Source organism: Nothobranchius furzeri, chromosome 2, assembly GCF_043380555.1.
Source record: "Nothobranchius furzeri strain GRZ-AD chromosome 2, NfurGRZ-RIMD1, whole genome shotgun sequence".
Taxonomy (NCBI): Eukaryota; Metazoa; Chordata; class Actinopteri; order Cyprinodontiformes; family Nothobranchiidae; genus Nothobranchius; species Nothobranchius furzeri.
The window spans coordinates 18226799-18232666 of record NC_091742.1 but is presented as its reverse complement, the minus strand read 5'-3'; the positions used below and the strand labels follow the sequence as shown (position 1 = coordinate 18232666).

Genomic DNA, 5868 nt, shown 5'->3' with positions numbered 1-5868 from the left:
AAGTTGCCACCCACACTTTAGCCAGACAAAGGGGTCAGCCATCTTGTATTCAAGACTCCATTTTGAATCCATACACACGCACACACACACACACACACACACACACACACACTACTCCTTTGTGAGAACAAAGGACCCCATTCATACATCCTCCATCACATGCAAACACATCCATCTTCAATCATATCACACGGTTATTATTCATCTATTCCACTGTTTATTCATTTGACAAATTGTTAATTAAATGTTATAAAATTCAGATTTTTGTGTCCAGTAGCTTTGTTGTGTCGAAGAGAAGTCTCTGCTCCGAGGATTCTACGAACTTCAAGAAAGACTGATAAGAGTTTTGGATTCATTTCCCTTTCTAATTAAAGGGTGGTGCCCCGAAGATATCTAAGAATATCTTAATTAATTAATAAATCAGTAAATAGTTCCATATTTACAGGATTTATTGAAGAATCCAAAAGTAAGTTAAAGCTTACGAATTGTTCGCTCCTAATAACCCCAACAGAGTATTTGCCACCCAGAGCGGCTGGAGTGGTGACAGAACACAAATAACACAAAAGCGGGAGGAGGTGTAACACATTTTAGCAGATCTCCAAACAATGTGGTGTGAAAATCAAAGAAGCCTTGGCCATGAATGAATATTGATGACCAAAATGATTTATTTATGTTTTATCTTTGACAGAGCGAAGCACACGTATGGTATCAAGCTTGGCCTTCAGAGCATTGAGGGGAGAAGACCCTGTGAGCGTATGTCGAGTACATTAACATAGTATAATATGTACATACACTCAACGATTATATGATCAGCCAGTCCCAGCTGCAAGCAAAGGCAGAAACAAATGCACTCCGGCAACGAGATTTACATCCCAGTTTCAGCAAGCAGTTATTATCATCTACAGTTTGAGTCGGACGTGCATGAATGACACTCTAGGACGAACTCATTTAAATAGGAAAAGACCATTTAATCAAATTTGTGTTCTGCTTTAAGGAAACAGAAGTCAGTTTGAGTAGACCATGCTGTGAGAAGGTCTCTTCCCCATACACCCCCCATGTTTTTGTCACCTAAATGTTCAGAAGCCGTGTTTGCACTATAGTTGTCGTTGTTGTGTAGGAGACCAAAACAGAGCGAACTATAGTGAATACTAGATATCCAGTGTTTTCCCAGTACTGAGGGTTTAGAAATAGCATTTTTAAAGCAGCATCAATGCTGTTTATTTTAATTTCCTTCCAGTGTGCTTCACCAGACACTGGTTGTTTGGCTAAATATGTTGTGTGACGGGGTGAGTACTCCCTCTTCTCCACAACATCTTTGTAAGACTGTCATTCCAGGAGAGGGCACTCACCAGCTGTGGGGCATTACCGATCAGCGGCAGCTGCAGATCCTCTAATCAACCGCAGCAGAGCTCTATTTAAGAGGAGAGGGAACCACTTCACATCGCTGGATGATTAACTACTCACGGTAGAATCTTGCCACTCAGTACTAGGTTTTACTTGGTCTCTGCTCAGACATTTGTGCTGTCACAGTTTTTGGATTTATCTGGGTTTTTTTGTGCTTGGATTTTTTGGTGTTTGGACTCAAGTCTGTTTCATCTTCAGGATACTTGGAATCGCTGAACCACAGATGGATGTACCTACCTGGAAGTCACCATAACCCGCCTGGATTACACACTCAAGGTTCACCTCTCCTCCAGCTTCACTTGCCCTCTGCCGCCATCATCTGGCTCCCTCTCCTGGACGTACCCCGTCACACCGTTTGCCCTCCCTGCTGGCTTTGGACTCTTGCCGACTACTTCACACTTGGATATCTCCAGGACACTTTTAGTTAGGGTTAATAAATCATTGTTTGAACTTTCTGCCTTTGTCCTGTGATGGTTCTTCATGTCGTGGGTTAAACACCTTCCCAGGAACATGACAAAATATACCGATATCCAGTCAGCATTGGTTTACCTCAGGTCCCACTACTCTCCATTCCCGATTACATGCCCCCGTTTAGGTCGCTGAAAAGACCCCGAAGGTGGTCAGGAACAGTGAAGTGGAGATACGTACACTCCTCAAAGGTCCGGTAAAATTATCCTGATGGTGCAAACAGGCCTAGTGCTTCAAATGTGAGATGGACCTTTGTGGGTTTTATTAATTTGTTTTTGTCAGCAGAGTTTTAATCTTTGGAACCCCCATAAGGGGTTAGAGCTGTTGCCTTGTAGCAAGAAGGTCTTGGGTTCACTTCCCGGCCTGGGATCTTTCTGGATGGAGTTTGCATGTTCTCCCTGTGCATGCGTGGGTTCTCTCTGGGTACTCCGGCTTCCTCCCATAGTCCAAAAACATGACTGTTAGGTTAATTGGTCTGTTTAAATTGTCCTTAGGTGTGAGTGTGCATGATTGTTTGTCCTGTATGTCTCTGTGTTGCCCTGCGATAGACTGCCTCTCTGTCCAGGGTGTACCCTGCCTGATTGCCTGTTGACCGCTGGAGATAGGCACCAGCCCCCCCCCCCCCCCACCCCCCCCCCACCCCCACCCTACCCTTGCGACCTTGCGTGGACAAAGCGGGTTCCGAAAATGGATGGATGGATGGAACCCCCATAATGAAATTTCTATCTCTGACCTTAACCTGAAGCTAGTTAATTTATCTTGAATGGGAAATTATATTTTACTTTTTGAGGTATTTTAGCTTACTTCATGTAAGGTTACTTCTTAATTTTACAGGTCAGGGTTTGGCTGGTGGAACATCAGGCTGGGAGCACTTACCTTTTCACATAGACCAGCTGGTTTTAATACATTTGTTCCTTTAAAAAATTAAAACAGCATTTCATATTTACTCAGATTACTTTTGTCTGATATTGAAATGTGTTTACTGAGCCAAAATAGTTGACATGACATGAAAACAAAAGCAGAAGAAATGTGTACGAGGTTACATATAAAACTGCATTTTAAGCCATATTTAGTAAATTGTATTTCTTGAAGGGAAATCTGTCCCACTCAGTCTGTCGTCAGTGACACATTTACATATCAGTCACTCTGCGAAAGTGAGAATTCTCCCGGCACCTCGTGGGATTTACTGTGACATGATTATTCTTGGTTACCCATTAAACTCCGTAGAGAAACAGACACAGTCACGAAGCCCTGTTTATTCACTTTATAGTGATGTCACAGGACTGTCAGTGAGTTCTGCTGTACCACACTGACACGTAGACACTTTACTTTTTAGGAATGAAACACAACACACAATTATGTTTATTTATTAGGCAGACGCTTTAATCCAAAGTGTCGTACAATTGTTAACCTATAGGCATGTTGTGATCTGTGGGGGAAACCGGAGTACCCGGAGGAAACCCACGCATGCATAGGGAGAACATGCAACTCCACGTAGAAAGGCCACAACCGAGTTTCGAACCCGCAACCTTTTTTGCTGCAAGATAACAGTGCCAACAACTGTTCCACCACACAATCCAATTATAGAGCATTGACAGTGTAGCCCATTGCATCATGGTAAAACATTCTGCTACAATAAAACTGCAAACACACAAATATAAATCACATACCTGATGGCTGAATGACTCAATAGAAAAAGAAGAAATTCCACCACTTGGTTCTACTATTTTGTCTTGATTTTAGTTGTGTAACAATTGCTCATCTGCTTTTGATGCTGGTTTTTATTTTTATTGGTTTTATTGATGCAATTGCCTTTTTATTATTGTGTTCAGCGCCTTGGGCTTCTGCTAAAGATTGTGGAAGGTGCTCTATGAATGAATGAATGAATGAATGAAAAAGAAGAAATTAAGTTTTTTATATAGCTCCTTTTAATACAAAAATCATGAGGCGCTTTGCAGAAGCAATAATAAAGAATTTATTTTCATTTGTCTTCATTTAGCTGTGGAAAGTTCCCAGCCATCCAGGTTTAATAGAGTCTAAGCAGGTGTGTAACAGCTGCTACTTAGACATCTCATGGGGCTTAAAGGAGATGTACAGTTGGATGTCATCTGCATAAAGATGGTAGGAGATTCCTTTAAAAGAGCTCAGGATGTGCAGGAGAGGAAGCAGATAGAGGAGGAAGAGCAGAAGCCCCAGCACAGAACCTTATGGGACACCGTGGGTAAGGGAGGTGGTCGAGGTCCTAAACTTGGAGATGGTAACAGAGAAGGAATGCTCAGAAAGATAAGAGGAGAACCACTCCAAAACAGTTCCTGATAGGCCTACCCAGTCTCTCAGCCTCTCCAGTAGCAGGTGATGGGTGCCAACACCCTGCAAACATAAGCATTGATGGATATGTAGAATAATTCTGCTGGATCTGGATGGAAGTTTAATAAACACTGGTTCCAGCAATATTACCGCTTTGCATCATGCTCACAATCCAGCGATGCACATAATTAGCTGTGATTTTAATAAATAATGTTGGCACATCTGTGATAGCTTCCTCACATGACCATATTTGGAGTTGTTTTACACTGAGGCAAAGGTTTATTGTGAAATTTGAATGGATCCAGTTGGAACCTCCTCCAGGGGCTGGAGGACTACAAAAGGAGGGCTAGAGGAGATGAAAGGTGTCTATTGGGAAGGCCTGCAGTAACCACAGCGCTGCTGCATGTGTTGCTTGACTGAATTAGAACTTTTTGTTCTAAGTTTTGGCCTAACTTTTATAAAAATGTCCTAAAATGCCGTTTTTGTGGTCTTAGAACTTTTGAAGGGCCCTCCTACATCAGATTAAAGAACTGAGTGGCAAGAATTCAGAGTGAAAGTTGTAGCTTTCCTAAAAGTGTGCTGATAGAGTAGTTACGGATGGATGGATGGATGGATGGATGGATGGTCCTGGGGAACACTGATGGCTACAGCCAGTAAGGGAAACCATTTAACCCCCAAATTCCACTACCTCCGCTCCGCTCCGGTCCGCCCCCGCCCTCCGCAGCCGCTCGCTTCCGAACTCAATTTTTACTGGTACCCGCTCTACAACGGCTCCGCTCCGGTGCGGAGACCTGAGGTGGGCAAACAGGCATGCGCGGGACTTTCGAGATCTTGCGATACAGTCCGAGCAATAAACGCGGAAGTTAGATCCAAACACCCGTTGTGTGGGAGAAGCATCGAAATGAACTGTTTAATCTGCCCATCATTTGTGTTGAGAGATCAGCAGTGTTTGGATCAACAAAGTGTGACTACTTTGATAGTGGAAACTGTATTTATGGCTTAATTTTGTGCATTTAAACTTCAGCCGCCATTGATAGTGGTTAAAAGTTGTTAAATCTGTGCATATGAAACAAAAAACGCCTTTTGTTTATCGATTTATTGTGAAATACGGAAGTTATGCTTGCTCCTTTTCCTGTTGGGCCGTTGTGATTTCTGTCCATTTACTGCGGAGGTGCTCCGGCGTCCGGCGAAAATAGGATCGATTCTATTTTTGCCGGACGCCGGAACAGAGGGCGGCGCACGGCGCCGCACTGCCAGAGCACGGCCGCAGTAGTGGAATTACTCTGATTGACTACAACGGGACCGATTTTGCTCCGGCGTTCGTGTCGGAGCGGAGCGCAGCGGAGCGGAGGTAGTGGAATTTGGGGGTAAGTGTACTCTGCATAGACATGATAATTATCAAATGATCAGAGAGGTCACCACTGATTTACAATTATTACAATTAGTTATAACATTCAATCAGAAACACATGGTCAGTGTTAAGCACAAGAATTGTGGATATTTTTACTTATTTATGAATCTGGGAAGAAAGTCACTCCTCTGTTACTTCATGTGCATTTGGAAATGCAGATTTCACCGCTTACAGTCTGCAAAGAGGAAGAGGTGGAAGGTGCCCCACAATCAGTGCATCAGTGGAAAATCTGACTTTTATTCAAGGAACAATCCAAGCCTCTTCCATCAAATGCTCTG

The 5868-nt window shown here is 43.1% G+C and overlaps 1 long non-coding RNA gene across 1 annotated transcript; it reads left to right on the top strand.

Moving 5' to 3' along the window:
* The first annotated feature begins 1275 nt into the window (after window positions 1-1275).
* LOC129165056 (uncharacterized) lies at window positions 1276-1859 on the top strand. The gene is made up of 2 exons (XR_008564493.2): window positions 1276-1465; window positions 1603-1859. It is a non-coding gene; the product is annotated as an uncharacterized lncRNA (long non-coding RNA).
* Window positions 1860-5868: the final 4009 nt, after the last annotated feature.